Source organism: Columba livia, chromosome 10 (assembly GCF_036013475.1).
Source record: "Columba livia isolate bColLiv1 breed racing homer chromosome 10, bColLiv1.pat.W.v2, whole genome shotgun sequence".
NCBI lineage: Eukaryota > Metazoa > Chordata > Aves > Columbiformes > Columbidae > Columba > Columba livia.
Window position 1 is genome coordinate 18,470,984 of NC_088611.1, and position 20,200 is coordinate 18,491,183.

The following is a 20,200-nucleotide window of genomic DNA, read 5'->3' on the forward strand; positions in this document are numbered from 1 at the left end:
AGAACTCTACAAAGCTTCTATTGAAGATATGCCTCCCTCCTTCACAGGATTTCCCTGTGTACAAGGGAACGTCCCCTCTGCAAAGGGAACAAGCGCATATTCTCACGTACGGCCACTCACTCTTTCCAGTAGACCACGTGCCTGGTGAACCCACTCGTGCAGCTAAAGCGAGGTGGCGCGGCTCGTCAGGTGGGTTCGTTCCGCAGCAGCATCCAGAGGCCGCCCAGCATCACACCGGCCGCACGAGCCGAGATGATCAGGAGCGCGGCGGAGCCCGGCGGGCTGCAGCAGTCCATGGGCGGCCCCGTGCCGAGCCCCGGCGCATCGTGCTCACCATGCGGACTCTTGGCAACGTTGAGACACCTTCATTTCTCTTATTGAAGAGTGTGCCTCAAGCTGGAAGAAACAACATAACATGAAATGCAAAGGCTGTTTTTCCAATAAATTAAACCTCTGTTGCACTTGACTCCCGCTGTGGTTCCCTTCCTCCGGAGAAGGCAAAGGGCTTGGCCAGCTGCACAAAGTCCAGGCAGCCCTGGGAAAACAATGGGATCTTTTTCTTGCCAGAACGAGCCTTCCCGTTCACCCTTCTAACCATGGCACGGAGGACACCCCCAGTGTGTCTGCAGGGGAGAGGAGTCTGTTGGCATAGCAACCGTACACCCTAACTCTCCGCTAATGAAGAGGGATAAAATGTTTTGTTCTCATTAGGAAAAATACAGACACATTCCTGATTGGTGAGTAATGTCTCTGCCTCTGGGAGATTAGCTCAGAGCTGTGCAGCCTGAAACAGCCTCAATTCAGCCCAGGCAGCGCTTCCCTTGAACAGCCACTCTCGGAGGACCCCACGTCTCTCAAGGGCAAGTCTACAGAGCCTTCGGTAGCGCTTTGCCTTCGGGCCTGAGACAGCTCGAGGCAAGAATAATGAGCAGAGGCTTGACAGGAGGAAACCAGAGCAGGCACAATGGGAACACACCCCGGCCTCTGCAGGAGCGCGGCAGAAAAGCAGCTCTGGCTGGTGCATCCGCACCTGGGTCCCAAGCGACCGCCACAGCAGGCGAGAGTTTCCCTTTGTGCATCCATCCATCCACCACAGGATCAGACCAGGGCTCTGGCTCCCACTCCAGCCAAGTTTGCCCATTGCTGGGCAAGTAAACGGACAGAGAAAAGAGCTGGAGTACACTCAAAAGCAGAGCTCAGCAACCACTAAGTCTTTATTAGGATTTTGGCATCTAACAATCAGCAAGATCCACCAGGAGGAATCTCTGTGTACTTTGGTGTTTGCAGAATATTTGCACAGAGACTGTTGTTTCATCACCCACGTCTGTATCTATGTGCTGACCCAGGCTACCCCCTTGGTCTTGCAAGAAGCAAAAGGTTCTGCCCCAGGCAGACAATCCTGCCCTCCCCCTCCAGATCCTCCTGCCACAGGGGCCAGCACAGCAAGTGGGAGAATCACAGTATTTTGGGCTTTGCAAAGAGGATCTGGGACGGGAGCAAAGCCAAATATCTTAAGCACAAACAAAAATCCAGTCTCCAGCCACACATTTGCCATCTTTTTTTGGCATAACCTAGTCTGCACAGCCCAGCAGAATGAAACTGCAGAATTGCACTTGGCCCGTGGCGTTCTACATCTCTCCTTAACGCTGCTGCTGAGTCCCATTCACTCACATCAACTCGCCTTGCCTTGAATTCAGAAGCTGTTGAGAATAAGGACCACACACCTTAGTCCTCAGAAAGGACTTCAGAGAGTATTTCTGGGGCTGGAACAGGTAGCCTGACTCCTTGCTCTGCTGGGAAACTGCTGCTGGCCAGGGTTAGTACCCCTCGCAGAGACACACCAAAGCAAACTGGGATTTGGCAGAGGCCTCTCGCTCTCCCAGAAGGTGGATTCAGGCTCCAAGCACCCCCTGCCCTCAGACTTTCACCTGGTCTTCCTGCTCCTTGGGCTTCAAACAGCTCAACTCAGCAGTTCCAGATGGTGCAGGAGGAGAAGGTGGAGTCGGCATCAGGAAAGGACTGTAATATCTTATGCCTTTGACAAAACTCGCATGTCCTGTAGGGAACGACGCTCCTTCAGACACTGCTGCTCTCAAACCTGTGCTGTGATCTGCTCAAGGGACCTGATTTCTGCTTTACATTCTTCCAGCTGGGAAATCATTTATTTCAGGAACCTGACTGCCTGCAAAGCCACCTCGGGCTGCCTAAAGGAGGGAAATAAAGCCACAATCTTACCCAGCGACCAGATAAGTGGCGACAGACCCCAGCCTTGGCCAGCAGCCCCTGCCCAGCCTGCCATGAAGCTCAAATCCCTCCCAGCCCAACACAAGGCCAGAGGGGCCAGGGTGCTGTTTCCAGCCTCGGGGCATTTTACTTGTTCCAGGAGCGATCCCTCCCCCAGCCCTGGTCAGAAAAGAAAAGCCGTGGGAATGGAGCTGACACCCCGAGGTAGGCTCACCCCCGGCCGCCAAGGAACGCTTAACTCCCTCGGCGCCGGCGGGCAGCCCGCGGCAGAGACGCCTCACTGGCAGCCCCCCGGCCAAGGGGTACAGCCCCAGACCAGCCCCATCCTGCTCCCCTGGCTTCCCCGCATCGCCCAGCATCACAGAGGACTCGGCTGGCCAGCCCCAGAGCCGTGGGGTGAGACATATGAGGGTGGACCTGCCACTCACCCACCTTAACGCTTTTCCAGCCCACCCATCGCTCCTGCTGCCCTACCTTTCCACACTTCCAGCCTCCACCAGCACACACAGAGCAAGCTGCAAGAGGAGAGCGCTCTTTCCATCGTTCCCCACTCCCAGAGGCTCCCGACTGAACAGAAAGATACCTTCATCATTGTGTCAAAGCACGTTTTCCCCCTTTTGCTGCCGCAGGAAAGCCGCGCTGCCATACAAAGCCTGCGGTCAGCAATCAGCCGGCATGTCAGGAGTTAAGTTAGCATTTCCATTCTCTTGACCTGCACCAACGCTGGCTGAATATCGAGCTATTCTTTGCAGCTTGATAAAGCATGAGAAAGCTGAAGGCCTCACACACTCCTCTTTTCACAGCTTGGCCCGCTGCCCACAAGCTGTCACTCCCTGGCACCCAGGGCAAAGAGAGAGACGGAGGCCAAACTGCAGGCAGCTGCAATGAATCACTCGCTCCCCCCGGTCCCCTCCTCCCCAGGGAGCTGGATCCCTCCTTCCGGCAAGGGGATAATGTCTGCCTGGCTGTGCCGGCTTCTTTCACAGAAAAAAAACACCATCCTTTTCGAGGGGGATGGGGAGGGGGCTCCCATCGCAAGAGCTGCCGCCACAGAAAAGCGCAAAGCGGCTCCCAGCAAGACGGAAGAATGACGGTTTCTGCTCAGCAGCTGGATGGGAACGCACTCCTGCAAGTGTTCAGCACAAACACCACTTAAAAATCTGATGCTGCCCATTTGTCTAAATTGCAGGAAATTCTGGAGGAAGGCTCAGGCACAGAGTCTGATTTAGAAGGATCCTGCTTATCTCTTCATGCCCCACTCGTGCAATATTTATTTCAGGGACTGATTCCCATTGCAGTTCCTACCTAGTCCTTCTTCCACCCCCCACCACAACCTCTAGCCCAAGCACCCTGTCTATCCAAGCCCTTCCAACCACCACCACCTCATGTTTATTTTTGTGTGTTCCACCACACAAACTGCTTCCCCACATTAAAGTTCACTCTTCATTTTTAACACTAAGCAGCAGAGAGAAATGCATCCAAATCTCAGGGTCAGTGGAGCCCAAGATGAAAAAAGCAGCTAAGACACAGGAACACGAAGGTCATCGCATGCGGTCCCTGTGCTACAGGCCTGAGATTGGAGAGCAAAGCCTTCGCAAGGTAAATACATTGGTTGTTTGCTTTCTTAGGAAGGAGAGATGAGAGGTGGTTGTCCCAACATCACCCCTCTTCTCCACCAGCACATCCGTAACCTTCCTGTCCCCATGCCCCATATCCCAAACAGCCACACAACACCGTCTACCCCGCTTTTCCCCAGTAAAGTGGCCATTTAGGCTCCGAGTTCAGTGTACCCGTCTGCTGGTACTGTGCTTCAAATCCAGCCAGCACCAGTAGGGTTTATATACATTTATCTTTTCCTGCACATGTGGGGTGATGAAGGAAGAGTCCCACAGTCCCCACCTGGCAGCTGATGTGTGTTCAGACAGCGAGAAACTCATCGACTTTGTTTGGGTCACCCAAGCATTCAGAGAGAGTTTTATTATTGTTGTTTGGGTTTTCAGGGGGTTTGTTTTTACAAAATCTGGAAGAGCACAAAACAAAATGTAAATCATGAAAAGAAACTCTCTTTAAAAAACAAAAACAAACCAAAAACAGAAGCAGGAAGGACCTTCTCTATTCCTAAAGCTACTTTCATCACAAACTAAAACAAGCCTTAAAAATGCTCTTTCAGGCACACAGGCTGCCAAGAATCACACGTAATCACATTCAATGCCATTTTATCACATACTCTGTCAAATACCACACTACGTATGGATTTATGCCTTATGATATGCTTGTAGCACTTTGTAGGGTTTCTCTTGCACTCCTATACATCTACATCAATCAATGACTCCTCCACAACACCTGCAGCTACAACACGAGTACATTGAAAAGATTGTTACACTGAGCATCGGTAAGTGTCGCAAGCACTGGAATTCAGGTTACCCCTTGTGCAAATCAAGTACAAACCACTCCCTAGCTGTGCAGACACACAGTTTTGTGGTGGGAATGCCAGCTCATTCAGCATCACGCTCCTCTACCAGAAGGATCTCCAAATGCAAAGCTTAATAGAAACAGTTAATATCCCAAGCGTGGCTCTGAGCCATCTGAGCTCTGTATGTAACATAATCAGGTTCATAATGCTCAGAATAGCACTCAGGAGCCCTAGTACAAACTAAGACCTCACTGTATTAAGTGCTGTGTACGATACTTGTAGTGGTGCCGTTTTCTCTTCTGTAAAATTACTGAGCGCCATACACAGGAACCAACCCTAACCCATATTTTAAGGAAGTTAAGACACAGGAGAGCAATGTAGACTTCTTCAAATGTCTTTTTTTGGCAGCTAAATTGACTCAGTATTTTCACAGACACACTGCGGGGAGGGAGGGAAGGGAACACTGAGGTTTCTCTCCGGAGCAGACAGGCAAAAGCCCAGTTCAACCCAAGCTCACTGAGGCTCTTTATGTTCCCGTTCAGTGACAGAGGTCACTTGTCGAGGGCTGAACCAGGTCTGGTACTGGGCTGCCTGCTAAGCACGCTGGCAAGAGGATCTGAGCTCTACCCCTCTCTGCAGTGTTTGCATTTCTTCGGGAACACCAAAGGCCTGGAGTCCGTCCCAATGCTGCTCGCACCGCCTGTGCTAAAAACATGCCTTTTAGCTCCAAAGTAAAATTTGCTTTAAATTCCTCATGCTCTGAAGAAAGGAAGCCCGTACACAGCGTCTACGAAGAAGGCAACCACTTGCGTTTGCCAAAACACTTCATTTACGCACATTCTAATCCTTTCGGCACTGATTTCAGGATATTTTCGTACCATAAATAGAGGTTAGATCCACGTTTGAGCTGATCATCCTGTGATCCTCTTCAGGTTCATCCTGTAGCCTCTTCATCCTTCCCGAGCACCCAGGAGTCACAGCTCTTCAATTCATCGATTTTTCAAGAGGCACCAGGTCACACTGTCTGGCCTTGGGTTGATCACGGCTCATGAGCTTTCTGCACATTTCTGGCTTAGGAACCGTATGTGTTTGAAGTGAATGGAGACTAGATGCCTTTTGGCAAGACGCCCGAGGCGAAGGCCTCAGGAGAGAAATCCACCGTTTCCCAGGCTGATACAAATGGACAGGCATCCCCTCGCTTTAACTTTTATTCCCGATTTGTGAAAAGACCGAGGGAGCTGGCTGCTACAAGGGGGAATTCAAGAGCTGTAGGGTCCAACAGAGTTGCAAGCAGCGTACTCGATGAAACACCTTACAAGAGGAAAGAGATGGAGGAGCTGAAGAAAGAGGGGAGAGCTCTCCAGAAACAAGGCAAATAACATTGTAGAATAACATCTTAATATAAGTTGCTCCTTCAGATCTGCACCAGCCTGGATGCCCTGATGCTGTGAGCGAAAACGCTATATGATGGGGAGCAGGCCAGGTATGAAGGATGTTCTCCTCTCAGCTAAAAAAAGCCGTGGTTTCCAGCACTGTTTTGCTTTTTCTCTGCCGTGTTGTTTCCCAGCTGAGAGGAATCCTGTCAGCCCATTGCACAGCACCTGATCAGATCAGTCCTGCCTGCTGCCCCAGGGATGGCTCCAAGGGTAAGGGACAGAAGCAAAAGAGGGCACTAAATCTGTGCCTGCCAAGGCTGGGCTGCCAGCACGCTCTCCTGAGCCCAACAGAACCTGGGGAGAGGCAGGAAGAGAAGCTTTCACAAAGCTGTTTGTTAAAACAGATCTAGAAGTACACAATGAAACTGAGCAGGGTGATGGGTGAGATGGAAGGAGTCCATAGCTAACCAGCGAGATCACCATGAGGAACCACAACCTGCAAGAGATTTTTACAGGGAAACACCTAAACTGTCACCAGCAGCCCAGCTGGGAGCTGCCGTTGCTCCGTCTGTACCACTGAATGCAGTCACAACCACAGAACTGTCCTCCTCCTCTCAAGCCTCTCTTCCTTTAAGAGAAGGTCGTACTCAAAACTATCTTTTCTCTGGTTTTGTGTGTGTGCCATGACTGATGAGGATCTGAAAGTCGGGGTTTTGGCAACTAAAGTAACTGCTATGGAAATATTACCGGATATTTTGGCCAGAACAGGTGAGAAGAGTGTTCTGTCTTCTGGAAAAGGCAGTGTGTACAAAGGCAATTCGGTGCAGCAAAAATGGAAGTGCTGCTGCTGTGGTGGATGTTCCCAAGGCTGTCAGTGTGGGAAAGGGGGTGAAACTGGCTGCTGTTCTACCTGCGGTCACTCCAGAGACAAGCTGTCGAGATCTACAAAAATTCTGGTTCCCTCACAAAGGGCAGTTTCTAGGACGACAATTTTTCATGAGAATATTCTTGTCTATTGGTTGAGTAACTTCTTTGTTCCAGACTACAGCTGAAAAAAAAAAAAAAGGCATCTTCCTGCAATTGCTTTGCCATTCAAGACATTGTCATTGTCACCTTTCAGATGTGTAAGGGTAAGAGACAGCAGCAGCTGAGCTGCGGTAATTAGGAGGAAAGGGATGTGCAAGCCTTGTCTCACATCTCTCTGTTGAGATGCAGTTTACACTATGGCAGGTTTTACAATCCCCAGTGAAAAGAAGCCATCTGCATCTACTCCAGCAAACCATCCTCATTCTGAACCCTTCAAATGGTTCTAGAAAAATCAGCATTGCCTCCCTTACCCTGCTTTCTATCAGGCCCAAACACAGTCACAAACCTATTAATTCTTTTATTTACAGCAACACAGGAATGCTGGCTCTAGACTTGTTTGCAAGACATGTACGTTTCCCATTTTATTCAAGCATCTACTGAGTTCAAAGCCTCACTGTTCTCTGTACTTGCTAAGGAGGACGGGCCCAGCCCCATTCAATTCTATTCACAAGCACCCTTGCTGAGGAAAGCCAATAACTTTCGGAGAGGCTCTGCAGACTTTGCTCCACCGCTTTGCACGCTGAAGAATGGCCGGTTGGTAATCCTCTTTTCACTCAGTGAGCACAGACCCAAAGGTTTTCAGCGCTGTGAGCTCCGAAATTTCCATTTCCATTTGAGAGAGACATTTTCCTGGCAGTTCTCAAAAGATGCATTTGTAAAATAGGAAACAACCCCAAGGAATGCTAAAGCAAAGGAAGAAAGCTGTACGTGGACGGTCTTTCTACCTCAGCCAGGAAAGGAAATTCCTTCTCAGCACTGATGCCCCATGATCACAACCTACTCTGCAACTACCAAATACCTGAGCAACACACAATGACCGGCTGTCCACCCCACCCTGTACAAACACCCGACGTTTTACAAGGTTTTGGGTTCAGATCAGCTGAGGCAACAGCCACTAAAATCTCAAAAGAAAGAAATATGTATTTGTGTGTGCATGCCAGACAAGAAAGGAAAATAAGGGGTGCATGTCAGATGGCTGGGACAAATTACAGAGAGGTGAAGGTGTCGGAATGAACTCACTACAGGGAAGACACTGTGTCGGTGATTTTAACGTGTAGTCCATTGAATTTTGTTGTCTGCAAAGATAATTAAAAAAGCAAATCCACTGCCCTATCTCTATAGGAAAATGTTTAGAAGTCTGCAAATCCAAAGAGGTTGAAACTTGCTTCTTTCAAGTGCAAAACATTTAGATGGCCCAAAGCCAAGTCCCAGAAAAAAGCCCTAGTCAGGAGCTCAGGAATGCCAGCTCTATTAACACAAACCAAAAGCACACAAACGCTCTGGTCGGGCAGTTCACAGGATTGTCTCCCACCAAAAAACTCACTTAAAATTGCACTCTTAGAATTGGAGCTATCATCCACCTCCTTGATTCCACGCCAGGGAAACCTCACCAAAGTCTCACTTTGGTGCTCTCCAAAGCAGCAATCTGAGCGAGCTGTTTTTCTTACCTTGCTTTGGGGAATTCCTGCTTTGCATTGCTGTGAAAAGAAACAAGGCGGCTTCACGGTGCATCAGGCAGGATCCCTTCCATCACTCCCAGCTCCTTAGTAAATTCCTGTGCCCTAATAAATCAACACGGCCACTCCAGGCTTCCTCGGCAGCTGGAATTCTGCAGCGAAGGCAAACACCTCCCCAGCTAAAGCAAACCCGGCAGCAAAGCTCCTGCTGAGCCCCCACAGCTACTGTCAAAAGAGGAATGGAGAGAGGAGGTGGAGACCATCAGGCATCTGGCTGGCAAGAGGCAATCCAACTTAAAAACCCAGGATGGCCATGACCTACACATTCCTCCGTGCAGGCACGTGCTTGCCAAAACATTTTATCGAGCAAACCCACAAAACTTCATTTTTGGAGCAATGACCATCTTGCCCCTGACGTGATGGTAGTTTTGCCTTTAAAAGCATTTTTTTTTAAGCATTTAGGAGACTCATGTAAAAAAATCCTGCAGAAGTCCAGAACAAAAATAGCCCAGTTTTAAACAGCTTATAGCTTAACTCTAAAATAAACGAAGACAAAGGAAACAGCGCTGATCAGTATGAGCAGCAGTCAGCTCAGCAGAACAAGACGACTGCTGTTTCCAGGGTTAAAGGGAGGTGTTTGGGTTGATTTTTTTTCCTCCTTCTTTTTAAACTACATAACAGAAAAGACCTGATGAAGGATTTTCAAAAAGAATTATTAGGTGGGTTGGCATACATTTATGGGCCAACCACATCTCAGAGAGAAACCAAAACAGTAGTTTTTCAAAAGCAGCACAAGGAAACAACAGAGGCCAATGTTACCAGACAAACAGCAGCGAGAGTCCAACTTCCAGCACTAACATTTGCTAGATTTCATACAAAAAAAAAATTGAAGGGCTGCTTCAATACCCCATTTTCAGTTGCACTTAGCGAGTAGCCAAGGCAGGCCTGAACCAGCAACAGTGAAAAAGCAAAAGAGCTGACTGCCTCAAATGTTCTTACAGTGGGCACAAACGCATTAATACCTTCAAAATAAAGCTAATTTACTAAAACAAAGGCATCTTCCTCCGATGTACACTGAGAGCTGGAGATTTCAGCATCTCCCACTCCCGATGGTTCTGCTGTCCCACAGGGGTGTGCAGGGTGAGCCCTCAGTGCACGGATGGGATCAGCGTGAACAAATCCCGTGTACAACAGACCTCATCTGTACCACAAAGCCAAGGCTTCAGCTCCCAGGGCATCACCTGGAGTCCTCACTTGGGGACCACCGTAAAGCATCTTTTCCTCCCCGCTCCCTTGAAGAACCACTATAAGCAACTATTTCCTCCAAGGGAAATCCTGGTCTCCCCACACGTGGGTAACTGAGAGACAGCAAAGCGGTGGTGGAAAACCAGCAGACCTGTCAGCAGGTGAGTGCCAGGATCATCCCCAACAAATAAACTCAGATTGGTGCTGAGATGCAGCCTGCAGAGCTGTGTGCTTGGGGGAAGACCCCCAAGTGGCAGCCCAGCATTTAGAAAACCTCGGTCTCAAGAAAGGACTCGCTGATGAATGTGTTGGGTGAAGGACTCTGACATATGTATATGTGGAGAGAGACAGACACAAAGGATGGAGGGGGTTGGGGAGCGAGACAGTGAGACTTGTCTCCAAGCCTTGTGCGTATTTTGACCTTTCAGTTAAAGATTCTTCGAAAAGGCACGGTTCAGCCCCGAGCCTGATTAGATGTCTTGGGAAAAACAGAGCACAAAGCATCACACATGAATGAGCACAGAGCCACAGTATCATCTTGATATTCCCACCCATCCATATGGCCAAAAAAAAGCGAAGTTCTTCAGTGCAAACATTGGCAGCAGCAACGTGAAGCTAATGTGTTAATTAGCAGACTTCACAATCCAGCACAGGACAGAGATTGCTGATGTTGGCTGTTAGAGTCAATCAGAAGCCAAACAGAACAAGTACCACATTAGTTAACCCATTGTGAACAAAGTTAATAATTTGCTAATTGCAAGTTTCTGGAATGAACAGACCAAGGTCTGTTTTCCAAACCTCTTTTCTCAGAGATATCTTAAAATGTATTTGGTATGGCAAGCTCTCCATCACTCGCACTCTTCTCTTTATTAATGTGCAGCTCAGGTCGGGTGTTTAGTTTCAATTCAGGGAATCCCGCTGCCTTGCTTTACACAGCATCACAGTGACTGAGCTCAATGATTTGTCTGGTCTTTAAAATTCTAAGTTAGTTTCCATCCTGAAAACAATTGCAAGTTATTCCGAAACAACCATAAACTAAACTACAAGATTAATCAGATTTACGTCTTGTACAGTATTTTCATGATGAGTACAAGAGAAGACTAATGAAAGTAACTGAAATTACTTAAATGCAACTGGAATTTACCACTGTTCCTTGATGTGCATGGGTTTACACACCAACTGCTTAATGAAACTCTACTTTCCTAGAAAGCTTAATCAGTAAAATAAGTACCACAAGACAGGTCAGATAGAAAGATCAACATAACAATGAAAAAAATGTGAGAAATATAAAGATTTAATTCTCATGAGACACCTGAAGTACAAATCTCAAGCGAACACTCCTGTCATGAACGAGATTCCTCATATCCAGGATGTGGCACTTACACCGCATAAAACATTTAGACACGAACAAAATTTGGGAGGAAGAAAACACAGCGATGAGAAACACAACTGCATTAGTCTTGGGGTTATTTCTAGAGCACAGAAAACCAGAAATCAATCGCAGCAGGACCAGAGTCCCATAATTGAAGGTGAGACCGCTCCACCTTCCTGCCCACCACCCGGGCGCTGGTCCAGGTCACCCACTCTCGCCGCCCCAAAACGCATTAAGTGGTGCTGGGAGATGTGCTGGTTTACGGCATCCAGCCGAGCGGCCTCTGGAGGTCGGAACATGAGTTCCCTGCTCTCCTAGTGGTTTGTTCCAGTGGCTCCATCACTCTTCCTGGCAGCAAGGCCAGTCTAATTTCTTATTTGTTTGCCTTCTGCCTTGAGCCATTAATTCCTTCTCTGCTGGATTAAAGAGTAGCTCCTCAGAGTCAATTATGCATGTGCTTTAACCAAGTCACCTCTCAACAGCTTTTTTGGCCATCAGCAGATCAGTTCTGTCACTCTCTCATTACAAGGCGCTTTCTTGAGTGCTTGAACAACTTTTCTTTATTTAAATATCAATTTGACTGCCATGCCCCCCATCTCAGGGGCTGCTGCTTTGGTGAAACACACAATCGGTGAACGATCAGCATCTCTGGCACACAGAAGTCTACACTTGCCCGTATCAAATGGATGTTATTTCACTAGACCCGTTTTACAGCATAACGGAGGAGCTGCAGAACTCACAGCCTGCAAAGATCCTATCAGTCAGCTAACAGTCAATTATCTGACTTTGCCGCACACAAGGAGCTTGTATCTTTCTTAGTCACCACTTAATCATTTCTCCAAAAGCTTTATGGAAAACTTCACTACCTGATCCCCATTCCGCCAAAGATTTACATGCTATTCAGCATCTCCACGAAAGAAAATCCCAACAGATCTGTCACTTCCAGCCACGGTTTTGAGTTTGCCCTCAGCATTGCCTGCTTCTCTGCTGAATCAACATCAGCAGCGGCTTTAGTTTTACTTCCAGAACACTGAGGACCTACTGGACAGCGCAGAGGATAGCACTAATGCTCGCTGAAGACACCCACTAGGAATACTGCTTTCCGACATGTCCCTAGTAATCCATGATTTCAGATGCCTCAGCCTTTTTTTTAATTAAATAATTATGAGGTACGCTGTTGATGTTGGCACAGATCAATTATTCATACCATTGTACAGTTCCAATTCAAACATCCCAAGAAACACATTACATGAACATAATCACCTGCTGCCGTGTTCTCACCTGGTTCTTTCCAGCTGCTCTTTCTTACTATTAACACAGTTGAACCCTTCAGAGGTGTTTATCCTCTCAAGTATACATCAAAACCAATAATCACCCACCTCAGTTTCCCTGAACACCCAAGTTATTCAAGATCACTGCATAAAAAGCATTAATCCCTTGTAGATATTAACCAGGCACTTCCTATCATGAGGACTACCTCCTACTACTTCTGTTCTAGCAGGAGGTCCATTGAGCTTCCACCCCCAACCAGCATTTCCATTCAGTGACAGTTCTCATTTTGTGTTATACGTCAAACGCACATGTGAGATCCCAAAGAGCACGAGGCAGAGAGGTTACGCTGTGTGTGCAGGCGGGAGGACAGGCTGAGGTTTGGGGCAGGTCGATGTGACAGCAGGAAAGGCTCTGCCCATCATACTGCTCAAAACAAAATAATGCCAAGGGAATAGTGTAGAATGAGACATGTGGCTTTTATCGATCCTTAACTTGCTATTTTCAAAGCAAGACACTTACTTGCCAGCAATACTAATACCTGCCTGTCTGTCAGGGACACTGTCCTCTTGGGTGAGGCCCTCAACAAAGCTCCAAGAAGCAGATCATGAGCCTGTGGAAAAGCGGCGGCGGGGAGGGCTGCCCATGGCTTTTAGCAGCAGAAAAGCTGCTCATATTTATGCATGACTGCTCAAGTGAACTGCGTGACTGCTTTTGTTGATCTGCTCTCAGCAATCTATTCTTTCAGTAGGAGGAAAACACGCTGGGACTGGGCAAGGGGAAAAAAAAAACCACCCTGTGGACATAGTGAATGGGATAGGAAATTCCCCAACAAATTCTCTAAGTTTATTTGCAGTGATGTTCTGCATTGACTTTTCTAGCAGCTTTTTGGGACACCTTCACACATCACAGCCCAAGCCACACCACAGTAGTCATTTTGACTAAATCTACTTTAGAAATTGATTAGACCATTGATTTTTTTCATAGTTTAGACAGAATGACCTTTCCATCCCACAAAAAACAACGGGAATGAACACATGCAAACAGAGTCTTTCTTTGAAAGGAAGTGGTTTGCTCCCTTAGAATAGAAGTTCTGTAATACTCCTTGGTTCATTTTCCTTGCAGTTCCCAAGAGATCAATTCTCCTTTCCACACTGGGGCTTTTCACCCTTCTATCCAGAACACGCCAAAGGGACATGACTTCTCAGAGCACACACAGAAGAGCAGCCTGAAGACAAACACACGATACAGACCTTCCTACAGGCCATTGAGTGGTAAAGAAATCAGTACCAATTTGTACAATAAGAGTTCTATTTCAATCCTACCACAAGAGAAGCAGCATCACAGAGGACAGTTCCCAGCACAGACGTAACAGTTCCATAAGCACAAAAAGTTTAAGGGTTTCTCTACGCAGAATAGAGTTTTGAGATGTGTTCTTTATTCATGGAATAACAAGGATCCCCCATGAGTTCATATTTGTTGAAACTGTTTCCCTCGTGAATCACTGCATGCTTATGATTTCTACCTGCTTAAAATAAACTCATTGCATTTTGGGCAAAGTTCCACCATTAGGACCTTGTGCCTTCTGGTGCTTCCTACCCGGTGCACTTGGGGATGCAGATTACAGTCCTGGAGCTGAACGGCCAGGTGGCATTTGTGTTTTGATGATCCAACAGGCTCTGGCAGGCTGCAGAGAACACGCAGCCTGTAATTGTCGCTGTGGCACCCGTTCGGATGACGCTGTGCTGGCAGCACTGGGAGGAAGGTGAACAGATGCACAGCCTTTCAAACATTCAGGAGGCAATTCAGGCAAAGGAAAAGGATGAAACCGCACAGGTCACTCTCCCGCAAGAGCTTTGCTCAGTGCAGCACCATCCTGGGACTCACATGCTGTTGCTAAACACCTGTGCCAGGCACAGACACAAACCCCCCATCAGCAGCAGAACATCAAACTACAAAACCACTTAACCAGAAATGTTCCAATTTATTGGGGCTGTGCGAGCAGAATGCCAGCATGCAGCTTCCTCCCAGCAGGATGCCCATCCCTGTCGTCATCTGGAAGGTAAACACTATTTACTTGTTATTTGTCTGTAGCTAATGAGTTTGACATCCAAAGATACCCCACAAGAGCTGTTGCTGTAGCAGGTCAGTGATGGTGGGGTGCTGTAGATGTATTTGAATGGTTAGCTCCAAAATAACAGGAGTTTGCAATGCAGCCATCAGCTCACCTACTCCTTCTACTCTTTACAACCTTCGCTCACAGACTCCAAGAGAGACAACTCTCCACAGTGTTGTGAAGCCCAGTTATGCATTACGGAACAGTGACCGGTCTCAATATGGGTTGTTAAGGAAACCTTCATGATGCCACCACCCTGTATATACCAGACCACCGAGGGCAAGTAGGCGTTCTGTGTTTTGTGGATAGAAAATGCATTTACAAGGTTCAAGTATCCAGAACACAGTACTGTTACCACAACACACAGGAATAGTTTTAAAATACAATAAGGAGGAAAGCATGACTGTCAGAGCTACCCCAGAAGCCTTCGGATTTGTGGTGCTCGGCTGAGCCACTGACACCAGCTTTCCCTTCTCCTGCAGATCAGGTCAGCGTTGAGAAGGGCCACGGGGACTCGGGCACTATGAGGACAGAGACTTGACTGTCCCAAGCCCAGAAAGAGCAAAACAGGCTAAATGGCTCTTTCATCTGTTCCTGTGCAGCTGCTCATACGGCCACAGTGCCGGCACACACAGCCCCTGCTGCCCGTCTCTGAGGATGTGGAGAGTGACCTCGCAGGTCGCTGCCCCCTCGGTACTGCAGAGAACAGGAACAGCGTCTGCAGGACAGCTGCTTTCCCCCTCGGTAGTGCAGAGAACAGGAACAGCGTCTGCAGGACAGCTGCTTTTCCTCACTGCTCCTTTTTCTTTAGCTCTACATCACCTCAGCAGCGCCGGGCACAGAGCACAACTCCAGCATGAGGACCCCAACCGCCTGTCACAGTGGCCAAAGAGCACGGTGTCACCAGGGGATGGCAGTGCCACCGGGACTGCTCTGCCTTCTCAGCAATTTACCCAGGGCCATCTTGTCACTGCACATGCACCTCTGTTGGCTGTTAACACCTCTGGAGAATATTTGCTGGTTGTACACCCCCAAAAGACAGGAAAAATCTAGGCTGAGGAAACAAAGAATCGGTAAGAGAGTCAGTGCCACACACCACAGCGACAGTGGTGCCCCTGAAGTCACAGTCGTGCAAGGGAACCACATCTCCTCATTGTAGCCACAAGAAAGCTCCACTGACATGCAGGCCAAGCAGCAAAAAGCCTTTGTGATCTTTGCCTTAAATCTCTCTCAACAGTTGCAGGTTGGCAGGAACTGGGGCTGTTCAGCCTGGAGAACAGGAGCTGAGGGGAGACCTTATCACTGTCTGCAACTGCCTGAAAGGAGGTTGGAGCATGGAGGGTGTTGGTCTCTTCTCCCAAGTACCAAGTGATAGGATGAGAGGAAATGGCCCATGCAATTAATTAATCTGCACTCCTGTTTTACCATGCTCTTGGGCAGAATCATTCAGCCATGGACTGCAAGCTGTATGCAAGAAGTTGAGCAGTATCTCAATAAGGATCAAAACATTGATGGCAGCAGGATTCACAAGTCCAGGAACTGCATTTGCACCAGAGGTCTCACTTGTGACCACACTGAAGGTAGGAGACAGTGTAGGACAGGTGAGAATTGCTCATGACTCTGGTGTGTAGAACACAGCAGACAGATGAGGCCAGAAGAGTTATGGAAAAGCTCTCACATAAGATAATTTACTATTAGATAATTCACTAACAGAATTGCTCTCTCAGGTGTTTTAAGAAGGCTACGTTGATGCAAAAAGTCTTGGGATCAAAGCTGAAAGTGCTAAAGAGAGAGTTTCTTCAGAGCCATTATCTCCAAGGCATCCAAAACCCCACACCAGATTCAACATTATTTCTGACAAAGCCTGGTCTGGCAGGTACAGGAGCCTCTCAGGAGCCCTGGTTCCTGTGCTGCACATTCTTGTCATCTGAAGGGCTTCCAGCTGAGCACGGAGCACTTGCAGGGCACTGTCAGGAGCACATCCTCGAGCATTTGCTTGGCCAGCTGTTCCCAGAGGCTGGCAGGTCCTATGGAGGTTAGAGAGCCCAGAGACTCCGCAGTGTATCAGACCTCTGGGGCACACAGGGATTTCTGTAAGCAACAGAGGGATTCAAGAGTGCACATCGCTCAGGAGTGGGGGTCAGAGAGGGGAAACAGGCTGCGCTGCAACTCTTAGGGCTCCTCACAAAGAACAGGGAGGTCACCTAACCGAACCGTGAATCGCTGCGGTACAGCAGAGCTAAAGGAACAGAGACTGAAACAAAAAGAATTTTGAAAGAGGCATACATGGGCAGAAGCCTTAAGCTGAAAACACTACTTGTACGTAGTAATTTTCAGAGTTATTATAATAGAGTAAGACATCAAATATACCCATTCTGTTTATAGAACGACATGCAATTTAGTCAGAAAACTAGTTGCATCAGCATAGACCAATGCTTGAATGCAATCAAATTCTCCACCTGCACAGTTTCAGGCACAACTACTCTCCTGCCACGACAGAGCTGCAGGAAAGGGCAGGACCCAAAAAAAGACCACAAGAAATACCATATTGATCTCCTGGTGACTTCAGCAGCAGCATGAATCCATTGTTGCAACCCAGTTAACAGGCAATACTACTTTGTGCTGAAACGAGCCGACACGCATGCTTTTTCACTGGAACCCGGGGGCTCTAAAGGCAGCACTGCCTCTAAATTCAGAATTAAGGAACAGTGCAAAAGAGAATGAAAATGGTGATGTCTCAAAATTCTCTGCACCTGCAGATATAATGCTCACTAGCAACAGTAATCATTTAGTTAATCCTTACAGCTGTGTAACCCAATGGCTCACCACATATTGTAGGTGGGTATTTGGAGCAAACACTCACACAATTCCTCAGCTCCAGCCCCCGACATAGAAGCAGCAGCCCAGCCAAACTAACACCGGGGACAAAGATCCACCTACAGCCCCTCTGACATAGGGACAAAAGACTTTCCGCATGAGATGGAACAGGAACAGATACAAGTAGCAAGATAAAATTACAACATTCAGATACTTCAAGAAGCGAGAGGAACTATCATTTCCTAAAAGGGAGTAGCTACGAAGCTGCAGGAATTTAGAGAGCAGAGGCTGGGGAAACTCAACCCACCAGCCCCACACTGTTCTGTAGTTAAACTTCAAAGCCAAAAGCAATGAGAAATCTCACACGTTTGCCAGGCGCAGGATAAGTGTTCCTCACAGTACTCGCAGTGTTTATACTGCAAGTAAATAACTAAAGTTCACATGCTATTAAAGTCTGGCATCTGGGAACTTCCCCGGGACCTCTATCATTTGAAGACTCACCTCACATTTTGATCAACATCTAAAGTCTTCCTATCAGACCACGCTAACACAAAGTTCTTTTCTACATCATTCCCCCCATGCTTTTCTTTCCTGGGGGTGGCAGGCAGGATTTGAAAGCAAAATTCTGACATTAAATGTAGAATGTTAGAAATCATTCTAAAAAAAACAATTAAAAAAAAATCAAATCCACCTAAACTGAGACCATTTGTTTCTTCTTCTCCCCCCACCCCACACACTGGAAGGCAGTGCTTACTTCTAGTTAAAGAAAAGGAGACCTAAATTGCTTCCTGCAACCTCAAAATAGCTCCGGTGTCTTAGTTACTACTTGGCTAAAAAGAATTATTAGCAGCGAAAACAAGTCCTCCACATTTATTACTCAAGCAGCTGGGGAGAAAAAGCAGAGCCGTGAAGAGATCAGAGCAAAGCCCTGTGGTTCCTCCACGAGTCGAGGCTGCGTGTCCGTACAGGTCGAAACATCCTGTTTCGTGTTTTTGCACCTTTGCAGCTTAGCAAGTCTGAGCTCCAGCAACTACAACCCAGGCCAGGGGCACAGTTTGATTATCACCATAGCAAACCATAGCATGAGGGCAGACCCTATGTGTTTCTAGTTCACAAAAATCCCTCTAAATGGTTTTTAGAGACTTCCTAGACTTAGTGTGCTGAGGGGTAAGGTCTTTGGGGTCTCACGTCAGCGCTGTTTCCCGATTTAATTAAGCACCTCCTCTGCCTCCTGGAACAACACAATAATGTCTCCAGAGCGTGCTCATGCTCCTGACATCTCAAACACTTGTCCCTGGAAAACACATGCAAGAATTTTCTAAGAATTTTCTTCCAGCGCCAAGACCAAATCAGACAATGCTTAAGTAATGATCAATATGAATCTTCCCTAAATACATCATCAAAACCATCAGGCTATTAAAGATGCTGCTGATAACAGCATGAGGAAAATGATACCAGCACAATGAAAGACCAGCTGGCACATTCCCACAAAGGCAGAAGCAGCCCTCCTGTGGCTTTGATGAACAGCAGAAGATGAATCCTTGCAGATACAGTAATCTTGCAACCAGATACTCATGAGAGCCGCAAATAAATGCGAATCAAATCCAGGGCTTTAACAGACTGTGGGGAATGCAAAGGGGAGTCAGAAGAATGCACCAGCTTTCTAGCACTCGGAGCACAAAGACATTTCACTGACGATCCAGGTGAGCGAGAAGGGCACCGGTCCAACCTCTGCTTCCTGAAACCGGCTCGTATCTGGAGGGCTAATTCTTCCACTCCAGCAGGCAGGCTCATGCCTCCTCTGACTGCTACCACCCTGCACAGCCTGCGAGCTGGGATGAATCAAAGTCCTATAATCTTCCTCCAGGATGCCCTTATGCAAGATTGGGAGGGTTCAGCTCAGAACTTGGCTACAACAGCCAATTTGAAGTTTCAGGGGAAAAAAACCCAACAGCTACAAACAAACAAACACACAGATGGAGAGGCCGCCAGGGAGGAGGAAAAACTGAAATCCTTGTGAGTTTGCTTTGAGAGGCAGCAGGAAGGACTGAGACAGAGAGGAAGGTGACAGAAGAGAAATAACATGAATCTGACTGATTCAGAGGTAAAGCTTTTACCAGAAAAAATACCACGCATTTGTGGGAAGTGGCTGGTCCACCTTCTTCCAAAGTCCCCTTCATCCACTCTTCTCCCTCCTCAGGTGACAGTAATGCATAAAGCACTTCTTCTACTGAAAAAGCTACCATGTCCCCCTGTACCCACACTGGCTACATGAACCTCTCCAGAAAGCAAACAGCAACAGTGGAAGACAGCAAGGGCAGTTGCTTTTGTTGCAGTTGAACCTGGGTGGGTTGTTCTTCCCCCGGCGCACACCCGAGGTACAGCTGGCACCGCTTGTTTGGCAGGCAGGCTGTCCAGGCACACGGGGCCACCCTCGGCAGCAACGCTCGCTTTCCAGCCTCGTCCAGCCCTCGCTGCCAGGAAAGCCCAAGCGTGCCAGCAGCAGCGCTCGCAGGAACAGCCCAGCTTTGCACGAAGCCTGGCACCGCCGTGAAGGGAACGGCTCCGCGCTCCTCGCAACCCGCTGTCAGCTATTCCCTCTGCCCTTATATGGGAACATCCCGTGGCCCCACCGGGAATACGATGCTGTTGGCGGACGGAAAGGTAAAGCAACACCTGAGCTGTCAGCCCACGAGGACAGAATGTTTCTTTTCTGAAAAGCAAGCAGAGTCTGGGAGCTGTCAGCTGCTGACAGTCTGCGCCCACCTTCCTCAAGGGAGTTATGCCGGTAATTTTAATCTTATT

The 20,200-nt window shown here is 48.0% G+C and overlaps 1 protein-coding gene across 4 annotated transcripts in view; it reads right to left on the bottom strand.

Moving 5' to 3' along the window:
• The window catches only part of PLXNB1 (plexin B1), an 81,343-nt gene that overhangs the window by 59,005 nt on the left and 2,138 nt on the right, over nt 1-20,200 (bottom strand). Inside the window, exons 1-2 of one of the 4 annotated variants that reach the window (XM_065074614.1) lie at nt 8,568-8,735; nt 121-396 (exon numbers count right to left, since the gene is read on the bottom strand). The gene's annotated coding sequence lies outside the window, so the exon portion shown is untranslated. Of the gene's footprint in view, nt 1-110; nt 397-8,567; nt 8,736-20,200 lie in introns of those variants that run through there. The other 3 variants (XM_065074616.1, XM_065074613.1, XM_065074615.1) reach the window with 3 other exon arrangements.